The sequence below is a fragment of the Humulus lupulus genome, chromosome 8 (genome assembly GCF_963169125.1).
Source record: "Humulus lupulus chromosome 8, drHumLupu1.1, whole genome shotgun sequence".
Classification (NCBI taxonomy): domain Eukaryota; kingdom Viridiplantae; phylum Streptophyta; class Magnoliopsida; order Rosales; family Cannabaceae; genus Humulus; species Humulus lupulus.
In genome coordinates, this window is record NC_084800.1 from 132,332,635 (window position 1) to 132,345,738 (window position 13,104).

A 13,104-nucleotide genomic window follows, 5' to 3' on the forward strand; every position below is an offset into this window, starting at 1 on the left:
ATTCTTTATCTTTCATGCAACAGTCAAGGGCCAGGACATATCAAACTATCTCATGCTTCCTCAACAGACACACAGATAAGGCATTTATATTATATTTAAGCAATTAAGCACATAACCACATTAATAGTTACCGAACCCTGAGCCGAGCTTGTCTTTAGTGGCGAGTGTACATGCCCAGCCAGTCTTCAGAAACCCTTATGCCTTAGTAGCTCGTATACCAAGTTGTAACATCCTCCTAATCCAAGATTGTTACATTGTGTACTTTAAATTGTGCCAGACTTGTTAATCAAGTCATTTGGTTATAAACGTGCAACTAAGGTTAACGTCAAGGGTTACAGTTAAATTTTTTGGTCAAAGGAACTGTTGAATTTTTATTGAAAAAGTTTCATACATACATGGGATCCCAAAATATTACAAACAAATGCTTAAAAGGGTGTATATACACAAAAAGTTACAATCGGATGACCTAAGTGGCAAAATTAGGGCTACAACACTAGTTCGTTTGAGATATCCTCGCCAGTGGAGGACGAGCAGCCGCATATGTACACGCTGCCACCAAAGCTCTGTAACTCATGGTTGGTCAAGCTTTCCTTTTCCTTTACCTGCACTACATAGCACCCGTGAGCCAAGGCTTAGCAAGAAAACTTAAACATGTGCATGAATAGAAAATACAGATTTTCAGATACTTATTTAGCATGCCCAACAGTAATAACCTACTCATACAAATTTCATTGGACCATTCGGGGGTCGCTGCCCTGAATAGTTGACCATAGAGTCAACCTCGGGGCCTTATGCCCTAGCTATGTGACCATAGATTCACCTAGGGCCCTCGCCCTTAGCTTTGGGTAACTAGCTATAGAGTTGGCCAAACACTTTTGTTTTCCAATGACCATTGGGTCGACCAACGTAATAGTGCGTTACTGATTTGGGCCCAAGCCTTTCGACCAGCGCGCAGTGCGTTATTGCCGTCCTTGACTAATAAGTCAAGCCCTGACCTGGTATTCGGATACATATACAAAATAGATATAGATAAGCATACTTAAGACAATACAAGTATGCATACATATTAATCATATAACATCATCAAGTAATAACCATGCTCCATAACAGGGCCAAAACCTAGCTACGTAAACCATGCGAATAGTCATGTAACACTTAATAAGGTACAGAATATTCAAGTATGTTTAATCAACAAGCAAAATGACAACTTAAACATGTTCATTCTTAGGGGCCTGATCCCTATTCATAATTATAGTCAACAATCGGGCCAAGACCTAATCACACATATATCACGTATTGGGTGCAGTTTTCTTACCTCAGGTCTGAGTGCACAGTAAAATAAGAACAATCCTCAAGAACGATCCCGGTTTCGAGCCCCTAGCGATAACCTAGTCACAACCATAATATAGGATCCCGTCAATAACGAGCAAATAAAGGCCTCCGAATCTAGTCCTAGCCTCTGGGACCTCGAATTCTACTAAACCAGGTAGTAGAATCGATCCCGAGCCCTTAGGTTTAAATTCCTGTCACTCAAAACTCACAGTGGCCACAACAGTCCAAGCGGGCCGTGACGCGTCTCCTTGGTCAGAGGCTCCTCCCTGCCTGGTACCTGGACACAAGTTGCGACTTGGCCAAGAGGGTCGCGGTGCGCCCCCGAAGCAGAACCTCCACCTCTAGCCCTGGGTTCGATTGGGTCACAACACCCCAAGAATAGGGCCGCGACCTGACCCTGCAAACCCATATTTCCTCTGTTTTTCTCCAGCTAAAAACTTACCAAAATCTACCCAAAACATTCCCAAAACAACAATTAAATTCTTAGAACAATATCATCAACAAAACCCAACCTAAAACTTGATTAAAACCCACCAAAATTCACAATCTATCACTTGAGGCACAAAGCTCAAGAACACTCAAAACTCAAGGAAAACCTGATAGAACATCAACTAAAATAGGGATTAAAGCTCTACCTCTGTTGTGAATGATGCTCTCCTAGCCACAACTAGTCCCGAATCCTAACCCGAGCCTTCAATTCCCAAGTCTTCAGTAAAGAATCTCCTTAATTCCTCAAGAACTTCACTCACAATTTAGAGAGAGAGAGAGTCTGTTGGTGAGCAGAATGTTTTTGTGTTTTATGTTCTGTTTCCTTAAGGCTTAAGTTACTTAAGCTAATCTCGAGGCTCGGGGTACCAAAAACGTCCCCGATGGCAAAGTGGTCAAAATCCCCAATATTCCCTCTTAATCTCACTAACTCCAAATATATCCTCAATTATTCATTCCCGTTATCTGAGAACCCGATAACGTATCAGTTACCTACAATACCCCTTGACTTGCCCCAAGTTGGGTATTGGGTCCCGTTGTGACTTTTCCACTAACTTTCTCCCTAGGATCGTCTCATGCTGAGTAACCCAAATAAACCCACATAATAATGTGGTCTCTCACATATATCACATATATGCACATATATACAATTATGCCCATAACGGGCCAAATTACGAAAATTGCCCTTCTAATAAAAAATGGGCCCACATGCATATTTAATACTCCGAAACATGCATAACTAGTTATATTATCATACAACTCACATAATGATACACAAAATATATCATATAAGCATATAATTCCATATATCGCCATCCCGCCCCCCTAATCAAGGTCCTAAGCCTTAGTAGGTAATTTGGGACGTTACATGGGGGCCTTTGTAAACGCAAAGTTTTGGTATCCACATTTGCCCCACAGTTTATGAGAGGGCCTTTAGGCACTTTGATAGACTTTTTGGTATGGTGTCTTCAAAGCACATGTGGTGTTAGTGTGTTTTCTTGCTTTGGTAGTGTGAAGAAACACACTTTGGAGGTGGTGATCCTCATGATTCCTTGAGATTGAATGTGAGCCTATCATTTGGCTTCACGGATCCCAATGTGATTGTAAAGCTTCATTTTTGACTGTGGATTGAATATTTTATTCAAGGGCTAGGATGAGTTTGAGTTTTTTATAAATAGGCCTTATTCTTGAAGACACTTTTTACACTCTGATTTCTCTTAGTTTGGTGGTGCCTTGTCCTTTAGAACTCTAATAGGTTGAAGGTTCTATCCTTCACAACATCATTCTACATATGCATTATTTTTTTTACACAATATACATATACTTATATATATATATATAAAGATATGCATATTTGGATGGGGTGTTAACACTTATCTCTTTTTCTTCTTATGTTTGTAGGCGTGGGGTGTGTGGTACCAAAGTAGTTATGGTATGTGTGGGCATTTTTGTGCAAGATACTCTGATAGCGTTTTGGCGAGTGGGTCTTTTGGTGTGAGGTACTTTGGTAGAGATGATTGTGAGCATTTCCAACAACTATGAGCTTTCACTAGTGGTTTCTCATTCGCTTGAGGTATTCTCTTATTCTTTCGTTTGGTATTCTCATGCTTGGAGGGTTTAAGTTACAATTTGGGAGTGGTATTGTTTTAGCCTCGGTACCCCCTCATGTGAAGCTCTGTGCTAGTGTCCATTAACATGTTCACCTCACACACACACTATCGCACCCCATAGTTGGCCCTCCTTTTACGCATAAGTGCCTAGGGGTTTTAAACCCCTTCTTTTGTGTCTTGTAGCACATCATATACTGCACATACATTTGCACCTGTATTCTTCACAAGAAGTCATTCCATGACTTTCGACAGGTCACCTAGCGTACCTCCTGGTGTTGAACCCATAGAGCTATCTTCATTTGATTCGAAGCCATCTATAGATAACACACACCATGTGTACGAGATCTTAAGGAAGGCCCGTATGTGTCACTTGGAGCCGTTAGCCTACCTTAGGCAAACAATTTGGTTGGTTCAAAGTGAGATAGAATCTATCTCGAGGGGTTAAGGGGTTGCTTCTTCTTTGGACCCCGACGACTACATTGCTAGTCTTACAGCTAGCCTTCTTGACTTACAAATGGAGCTAGAGTTTATGGAAGAGAACCTTCCTCCTGAGCCTCCACTTCCTAGCTCTCCTCTTAATTAGGAAGCTTCCTATAGTGATTTCGAAGCCACCTTTGGATCCCCTCAACCATTGTCTATAGTGTACCATTTCTAATGCTTCCAGTTCCAACTCCTAGGTGGAAAACTCTTGCGGTCAGAAAGAAACAGGGATCTAAATGGAAGGTAAAATGTCCTGTACTGACGTCGCCCTTTTCTTTGGTCTTGCAGATATGTCAGAGAGGCCATCGAAGCGTGCTGTCGGAGAAGCCAGACTCTGGTCCTCTGCTAGCGGCTTCCCCTGTCTCCCATATTTTGGATAATAAGTTAATGAATCTAATGGAGAAATACCACATCAATGATGGGTTCCAAGGCTATGTGCCCACTTCTAAGTTCGGGCTCATGATCCACCTCCTAGTTTTACAACATTTAGTGAGCATATACTGAAGGTAGGAGGTACGATTCCTCTGTATCCATTTTTGAGGAAGTATTCAAGTACTTTGGGCTTGCTCCACTTTAGTTGGCGCCAAATAGTTGGCTGACTATTAGTTGCTTGTACATGGCGTATAAGAATTGCATGGGTCATGCTCCTACAACAAAGGATGTGCATTTTATGTACAATCTCATGCCGACCCCCAAGTCAAAGGGCTTTTATTTTTTGTAGAAGGTCAATACTCAAGTTTCGTTGATAGAGGGTGGCGTCTTCAATCCTGGCTCATGGAAACAAGATTTCTTCTTTGTTAAGGGCCGCCTCTCAGTTCGTGAACATTTTCACACCTCTTTGAGTAACCATCATATTTCTCGTTTTTTTTATTATTATCATTGTTATTGGGCTAACAACTGAGCTGGTGGTTCAGGGGACCTCCCACCTCCCAAAATATATGCTTAACAACTTCTTTGCATTGAGGACTTGGCTAAGGAAAAATTTATGGAGAAGATGGCGACTTACCCTTTTACTACGACAAATCTCAATGCCTATGGTCTTTATAACGTCTCCCATTCCGATTTGATGTGGCATATTACGGATCGAAAGAAAAGGTTCTCCTGACGTGCTCCGACTCCTCTGATGGAGATGATGATTGGGTTCAAGATGAACCCTCTCCTGAGTCAAAGCAATCGACCCGTGTGTCGCTTGCTTCTAGGGGTCGGGGGCCTTTTGCTTCTACCGACCCAGACGCGACCTCTCATTCACAAGCTCCGTTTTCCAATCTAGGGCACTTTTTCTTGGCCGCTTATGATGAGTTTAATGTTGCTCGTTGCAACCTCCCTGGTCATGGAACTTCTGGTGGTCCAACACCTCGTTCAACCAGTGTGTCATCTGTTCCTATTCATCTAGACGTTCCTGGTTCAAACGAGGTGCCATGAGTGAATTACGTGTCAACTCCTTATACATATGCTTCCTGTATCTTGACTTTTTACATGCCTTTTCCTTTGCAAACTTCTCTTGTGGCTTAGGGATTAATAGCTTTGGCAAAACACTTATCCTTGGCCAAGGTGGAGAAAAATCGACTTACTGTTAGGATCCATGAGCTTGAGAAGTAACTTGCCGAGGCCAACCTTAAGATAGAAGCAATCGTGGCAAAGGATTCCTCTTCGTCTAAGAATAGGAAGAAGGAGGAAGCTAAAGTTGAGGCATTGCGGGAGAGGATCAGTGCTCTCGAGGTAGAATTAGCAGAGGCTGAGTACAATTCAGTGGTGCGCACCTTATATGGAGTGTAGAAATAGAATCCTGGCTTCAACTTCTCCTTGTTCGGTGACCATGTTGTTGCTAAGGCTGTCGAATGGAGTGCTCGCAGTGGGAAACCAGGAAGTTTTCTCTTGCCCTGTCTTTTGCTCCCTTGTACGGGAAGCTTCTATCTGCTTATTTTGACTTGGTTGTAAAACTACTTAATTATTGTACTTGCGAGGTTTCTCTAGGTCATTTGCTTATCACTAGGAACTTTGACAAGTCCTCCTATTGTTTATTCTTGTTTTGTGATGGAACACTACTATGTTCTTTTTTCTAATTAAGCTTCTTATTAGCACCTCTTTACTTTGAAAGGGTTCCCTTCGGGAGCTCTTTACTGCGTGTGATATGTGTTCGCTGGTGCACCTTGACTACTTGTAAGGATACGTTGACCCTTTGGGTTCTCGCCATCCTTTTATATATTTTTGCGCATGCTTGTTGTTTTATGCAAGAAGCGTTCTTCTCGTCATTATGCATAATACTATGTTTACGTCTTCTTTGAGACCCTTTTTGGCTAGTCGACTTCTGTCGTTCTAGACATATATTAAGGACCCTTTGTGGGGTTCCTTTTCTTATCTTTATTGTTTTCTATTTTTTTTTCATGGGGGTCCTTTGGGACATACCAACCCATTCGAGGTTTGTAAGGGTAGCTAATCCTTACAAACATGAGGGTTTCTTCGATCGAGGTTCGTAGACCTTATTTCTTCATATGTGCATTTTTATGCTAGTCTTCTGCCCCCCAAGTGGTTGGCAAGATTTATCTGGTTAAGCACTTATGACTGGCCTTTTCTTCCTTTTTTTTGTGGCACATACCTTTGGCAATTGGAATTGGTGAAGAGGGCATACCAAGTTGGTTAAGTGCTTCGAATGACACCCATATCGTCGAACAATGAAATTTCATTATATTCGGGAGCTAGCTCGGGTAACTCCTTTGATTCATTACATTGTACAAATAAACCGAGGCTAACTATTGCAACCTCTTTAATCCATTACACTAAACATAAGATCTTACCGAGTACCCGTCCCTTAGTGCAAACCGCTTAGGTTACCTTGTAGGTCTCCTCGTCCTCGCAATGGTCGACATCCAAGATTTTAGAGTTTTGTGGGTCTTTGATGTAGGATGTTGTAGTGTTTTCTAGTTTCTTAGAGCATTCATGGGTGTTTTGCAGGGTTGGCTTGAAGTGCAGCCCCGACCAACAAGTTCAAAAGGTGGTCGTGGTCATCTTCCACCCGGATGCATTTTAGGGCTCTTTCATAGAAATCGCACATGTCTTTAATTTGTCTTTTGAGAAACTTCTCCAAAAATAGGCGTATGCAACTAATTGTGGCGAACACACGATACCCTTTAGTAAAAGGCGGAAGAATAGTTTGCTTTGTGCTCACCATGTGGCTGCGTGGTGCTACTGAAAAAATTTGCCAGAAAACTATTGCCATGACTTGATGGTTTCTGGCCTTATTCTCTTGAACCACTTGTATGTAGCCACCTTCAGCATGATGATGAAGCAATGACACCATACCCTGCCATTGATTCCTCTCAACTTCATCAAGTCGTTGAAGGCATCAAGATGGTGCTTGCGGTCCGTACTGCCCTTATAAGGGGATGTGTGAGGCTCTTTGAAGTTGGATGGGAGTCGTTCAACTTGAATCTCTCTTGTGAAGGGTGACTTGTAGTCGAACTCATCATCGATAATATGCCCCCCAGACGCGGTGACTATTTTGCTTCGAAGGCTCCTCATCTCCGTGTCTAGCTCTTGCTTCCTTTTATTCAAGGAGTCCCTCAAGTTCGAAGGGTTGACCTTTACTTTCCTCTTGTCCTCCGGAGGGGCCATAGGGGGTGTTGTCCTTACATCTAACCTTCTACTATTAAGCTTTTCTCTTAGGTCAAGGGGCATCTCCATAGAGGTGACTTCGACTTTGCTTCTATGACTAGCGTCATCCCTCCACCTTTGCTCTTGGGGGTATTTCGCTGGCCCAACGCCATAATGGTACTTTTTACTGGGAGTGTTGCTAGTGGAAAGTAGGGTCCTCCCATCGTCCACAAGGACAGTGGTCTTTCCTCTCTCACGCTCCTTCTCCCTATGCTTGGGAATGGGCGTGCTTGACCTCCCTTGCAGCAGGCGATTCAACACCTCCTACATGTTTTCTAGGGTGGTTTCTAGCCTTTGATTCTTTTTTTGCAACTCGCGTATCTCATCCTCACAAAGGAGAATCTAGAGTTGGTGCTCATGGAGTGTACCCGTGGATTCTCATCGAGCCTACATGTAGGAGACCTGTACCCCGGTGGCCAGAGCATGGTGTAGTCGGTGGTCGATGGGGAGGGTGCGTACCCAGGCCACCCATGGGAGTGACAGATGGTTCTGGATGACCTCCATTAGGTTGAACAGCTGGGGATGATGCCTCCTTCTCCTCTCCATGGGCTGGATATTCCTACGGCATACCTCCTTTTTGAGGTGGTGGAGGGTCTCTTTTGGAGGCTCTTAGTTGGTCTCCATCAAGGTGGATCTCAACATCATGAGATTCGTCTAGGCGTCTTGAACATCTTGGCATTTCTTCTTGTCAGGATTGATGGAAGAACAATGACTTGATATTTATCCTTCCCACAGACGACGCCAAATTTTTGACGATGAGAACTCGTCAATGAATTAAGGTCAGAAAACTCAAAGAATTAGTAATAAACTTATGAACTTAGAAAAACTTATAGAAACTCAGAGAAAAATTGCAGAAGAACAATGTAAGAAAACTTATGTATTGCTCTTAGAATAGTCTGATGTTACAAGAATTTTCCAACCTCTATCTCAGGTGAAGGAAGGTCTTATTTATAGGTGAGCACTATTGGCTTCAAACACATGGTGGTCCCAAAAAGATAGTAGAACTCATCAGCTGGCTGCAGGCACTCGCGGAGCAAGAGGTAGTGGTGCTGGAGGAATGGTGGTTAGTCCTAGTACGTGTTAGGGGTTTGCAAAAGTACTCCTACCATGGTACCATGTCGTACCTCTACTACTTGTTGGGTACGAACCTCATAGGCGTGCTGGGGGGTTCCTTACCATGTACAATTCTTGTACAACTACTAATTGTCTGGCATGGATGTTGTCCCTGTACTTAGACTCCCCTTGATTGGGCGTACATTTCATACCTACACGTGTACCGCGTATTTGATAGACGCTCTCACCTTCCCTAGCTATGCTTAGGCCCAAGCCTCTTTGTATTATGCTAAGTATCAAACAACTTATGGCCTTAACTGTGGCACGTATGGGAGGCGTGCCTCGCTGGTGGCACCTACCTTAGAAAATAGGGCAGGGCCTCGTCAGCGGGGCACATGTTTCAAAAAGGTTTGGGAAACAATGACCTTGCAGATTGGATTATAGGGGCGAGATGTGAGATTTCACGCTGCGTGCTCAGGCGTAAGGCCCTCTCACGAGTGCCCAGGCTAGAGGCCGTGTCATAGGTGCTTAGGCGCGAGGCCATCTTACGGGTGAGCTTGGGTGCAAGGCCTTCTTGTTGGGGCTTAGGTGTGAGGCGCACCCCTTCTAGGTGTGAGACACCGGTGCGAGGTGCATCCCTCCTAGGCGTGAGATTCAAGCGTAAGGCGTGCCCTCTTGGGCATGAGATGCAGGCGCAAGGTGCCTCTGTTGATGCGAGACGCAGGCTTCGCAAGGCAAGGTGTGCGCCTCCATAAGACCCTCGGCAAGAGGCGCGAGACTATGTGTTGATGCGACTTTTCGCCAACAATGTATTGAAGAAATAATAAGGTTGAATTAGTGCCTAATAATAAACCAAAATATGAAATGAATTCACAAGAACACAAATATTTTTACGTGGTTCAGTGGCTAAAATCCACCTAGTCCACGAGTCTATATTATTGTTATTTCTCTCTCTATTTTGGAGGAGTTTCAGTATTACAGAATAATCGTCCATTTCCCTGTCCAATATTCTCAGTATTTATAGAGAAATTCCATGGACAAATTTGAGTAACCACTTGAGTTAATCACAGATTTAAATATTTATTACGTTTAATACAAACAATTCCCATTTATACTGGGATATGATTTTATCATAAAATAAATGGTCTCCTAATATCTGGGACATTAAATATGACAGGCTGGTCATAAATAAGCGTATAAAAATACCCGAGTCTTTGGGGATCTGCGGGTACGCAGTATATTTGAATTATTTGAGCTGGATATCTCTCCGAGCTCTTACTTCGGCAACCGTTTGAATATCATGAGCTCGTGCTTTACAACCTTCATATATGTAGCTCAAGTTCAATCCAGAATGCCTAACACCAAAGTTGCTTGCGTGGATAATAAACAGATCATTTCCTTGGTTATTTCTTCGTGTATTTATTTGCCAGCTGTACCCGAGCTGAATGAAGGACAAATGCTGAAATCAAGGTACAACATTTACCCCCCAAGTCCATGCTCGTGGTTCATGTCATCACCTTCTGATCTGCATAGTAGGGACTTTTAGACTTCTGTTGCATTAAACCATGTTTGCCCATTACTTAAGTACTGGACACGTGGTATATCACAATTGGCGTCTGTTCGAGTTTTGAGGCTTACAATAATTGTCTTCTCACCTTTTTGCTGCCGTTTGTCTTTTGAACCATGGCCCTTGGATCTTGTACTAACCAAATTGGATGGCCCAAATTAATTTATGTCGTTTACGTATAAATAGGGTAGGAAATTTTCAGGGTCCACCACCTTTCATTTGAAATCTTTCTACATTTTCTCTCTTTTGCATTTCCGAATCCTTCCTCCTTCTCAGAAAAACCCAGAAACCGTTCGTTGTACCCAACTACTCAGGAGTTTTCCAGGAACTGTCCCCTGCAAAGTCTACTTCTTTTTATCGAAGAACATACTGTAAGTGCTTCATCTTTTAGTTTTGAAGAAATTTTTTTTTACTGGTCTTTTTTTTTCACCATGCTCATCCGCACTTCACCGTAGTCAACATTAGGTTATTTCCCAAATGTTTTTAGCAAATAGGCTTCAACTTAGATTTAATGATTAGGTCCTAAAACATCCTTGGAACTACGACATTCATAAAACTGGGTAATTTTTGGGTAAAGTTGGGTAACCCATAACGAATTTAGAAAATACCCATTCAGGATATAGAAGATGAAAATATTTTAGGGTCCAAACTAGGTTGCTTAGGGGTCATGTTTCTTGGCTGGTTTTGCACTAAACCGCCTCCCAAGGAAAGTAGTGGTGTGACATTTTGACACACGAATCCCTAAATATCAGGGGTCTGTTAGGAAACCGAGGTGCGTAACTTAGGGAAGCACGTGAAATCACGCAATTGGACTGAGGCTAACTCAGCCCGTACATCAAAAGTTAACCATTCCCCTCCGTACTTCTACGCTATAACCTTTAAAAACTCTTAGGTCGCCCACTAATTAGATCGTTCTGTCCGTTAGGCGATTTGATGGCTCCCAAGAAGAATGCACCCAACTTGTCTACTCAACAAAGGAACAAAGGGAAGGAGGTCACCCCTGAGTCTCCCATTTCCCACTTCGGTCTAGTGGTGGAGAAAGAAGTGGTGGTAGACCCCAACGCCTTCTTCGAGGTAGAAAGAATCGTGTCCAAGATCACCACTCAAGGGAGGGTGAACAAGATTATGCTGAGCCATAAAATCGAGGTCGGGACTGAAGTTCTCATCGCCCCGCCTGCTTTTGAAGGGGAAAGGAGCTGCTCCCCTCTCCAGGATGATTTCGCGACCTGGAGTGATGAACACTTGAAGGCAGGTGCCTTCCTTCCCTTTGACCAATACTTCGCAAATTTTTTGAATTTCGTGAAGTTGGCTCCATTTCAGCTCCCCCCAAACTCGTATAGGCTTTTAGCGGGGCTGAAATACTAATTTTTGAAGCAAGAGTGGGAGGTCCCCACTTCGGCAGATATAGTATACTTTTTCTGCCTCAAAGCCAACCCGGAACAAAAAGGTCGAGGTGACAGATTCTACTACCTCACCAGGTTTCCCAATTCTGCTCTGGTCATCGAGCTCCCAAGCTACTGCAACAACTATAAAGACTTGTTCTTTATGTCTAACGGGTTCAAAAACTGTGAACACAGATACTTTAACAGTCCTCATAAGTTCTTTACTCTCTGACCTCAACTCGTGAAATTTTATTCTTTTAAGATTTTTCCATTATACATGTATTAATTGAGTTTATTATTCGTGCAGCCATATTTGTGATGATGACAAAGTCTGTGACCTTGGGGGATCAGTACGAGAAATTATCTGGGCTGCCTCCAGTGAGAAGGATTACCGCCAGATCATGAATGACGTCACAATGTTGGCGTACCAATTGATTGGTGAAGGCCAGTCGTTGGCCTTACGAACCCGGGCTACCCTCCCTGTGATCCACAAGCTCCCACCCTCTCATGAAACTGCCTTGCCGACCATTGAAGGCGAGGGCGAGGAAGAGAACGATGTGCCTCTTGTGCAAAAGAGGTGGGTTCCTGAGGCTGTTCGAGAACCTGATTTAGATCGAGCTGCGTCAGGGGTAGTAGCTGACCCATCCGACAAAGGTAACCCATATCCTTATAAGGAACTAGATAGGGCTGTTGCTAATTTCAGGTTAGTTAGAGTTAACCCAAATCATCTCGTCCATCGTCATCCTAACAACCAAGACTGTAATATCACCCTGCTCCAGTGTGTAGACCACTTGGTGGTGTGTCATGACAGTAGTTACCCCAAGGGCACCATTGTTGTCGATAATACCTTAAATTTTGGGTCTGCCATCTTTGAGGAGTACGGGACCAACTGTAGGACCTGTCCTTCTCTGCTCCAGGGCACCTATGCCCCTGGATTTCGGCAGTACATAGATGAGTCCAGTCCCGAGGTAGAACCGAAGCCTGAACCTTCTAGGATCCAAGAAATATTAGTCGTAGACTCTCCTTCTCCTCCTGTAACCCCAAGGCCGGAGGTCGTGATAATAGACTCCCCCTAGCCCGGAGGGTAGGATCTTTATTTATTTTCTTTCTGTTTGTTTTTGACTTAATTTCAGAACTAATCCCCTCTTTGTTCTTTTCAAGCAATGAGATGGAACAAATCGGAGCTCCTGACCTCCGTACTGCTTTCCAGGTAGAGAGAGCCGGCTCGGGCCCTGTCTTGAAGAGGCCCAGATTTACGAAGAAGGCCCCTTCGGCAGCGGGAAATGTCCCCAAATCCCCTGCTAAGGGAAAAGGCACGAGCTCAACAGCTCCGGTGTCTTCCGTTACTTAGAGGAGGATTCCTCTTCCAGTGATACAAGCTAATCCTCCAGCTCCTCCTGCCCAAGCTGCGACCGTTCAAATACCAATGGATCCCCAGGATCTAGAGAGGATCCCTGAAGCTTTTCGAGGGATCCTGTATGAGATGGCGAGCCCCATGGTGGAGCACACTTATAAGGCCAGCTCAAGGGACTCGAGGAGGATC

General features: G+C 43.7%; 1 non-coding gene across 1 annotated transcript; it reads right to left on the reverse strand.

Moving 5' to 3' along the window:
• Positions 1–6,966: 6,966 nt before the first annotated feature.
• Positions 6,967–7,083, reverse strand: LOC133798783 (U5 spliceosomal RNA). The gene has a single exon (XR_009876003.1). It is a non-coding gene; the product is annotated as a U5 spliceosomal RNA (small nuclear RNA).
• Positions 7,084–13,104: the final 6,021 nt, after the last annotated feature.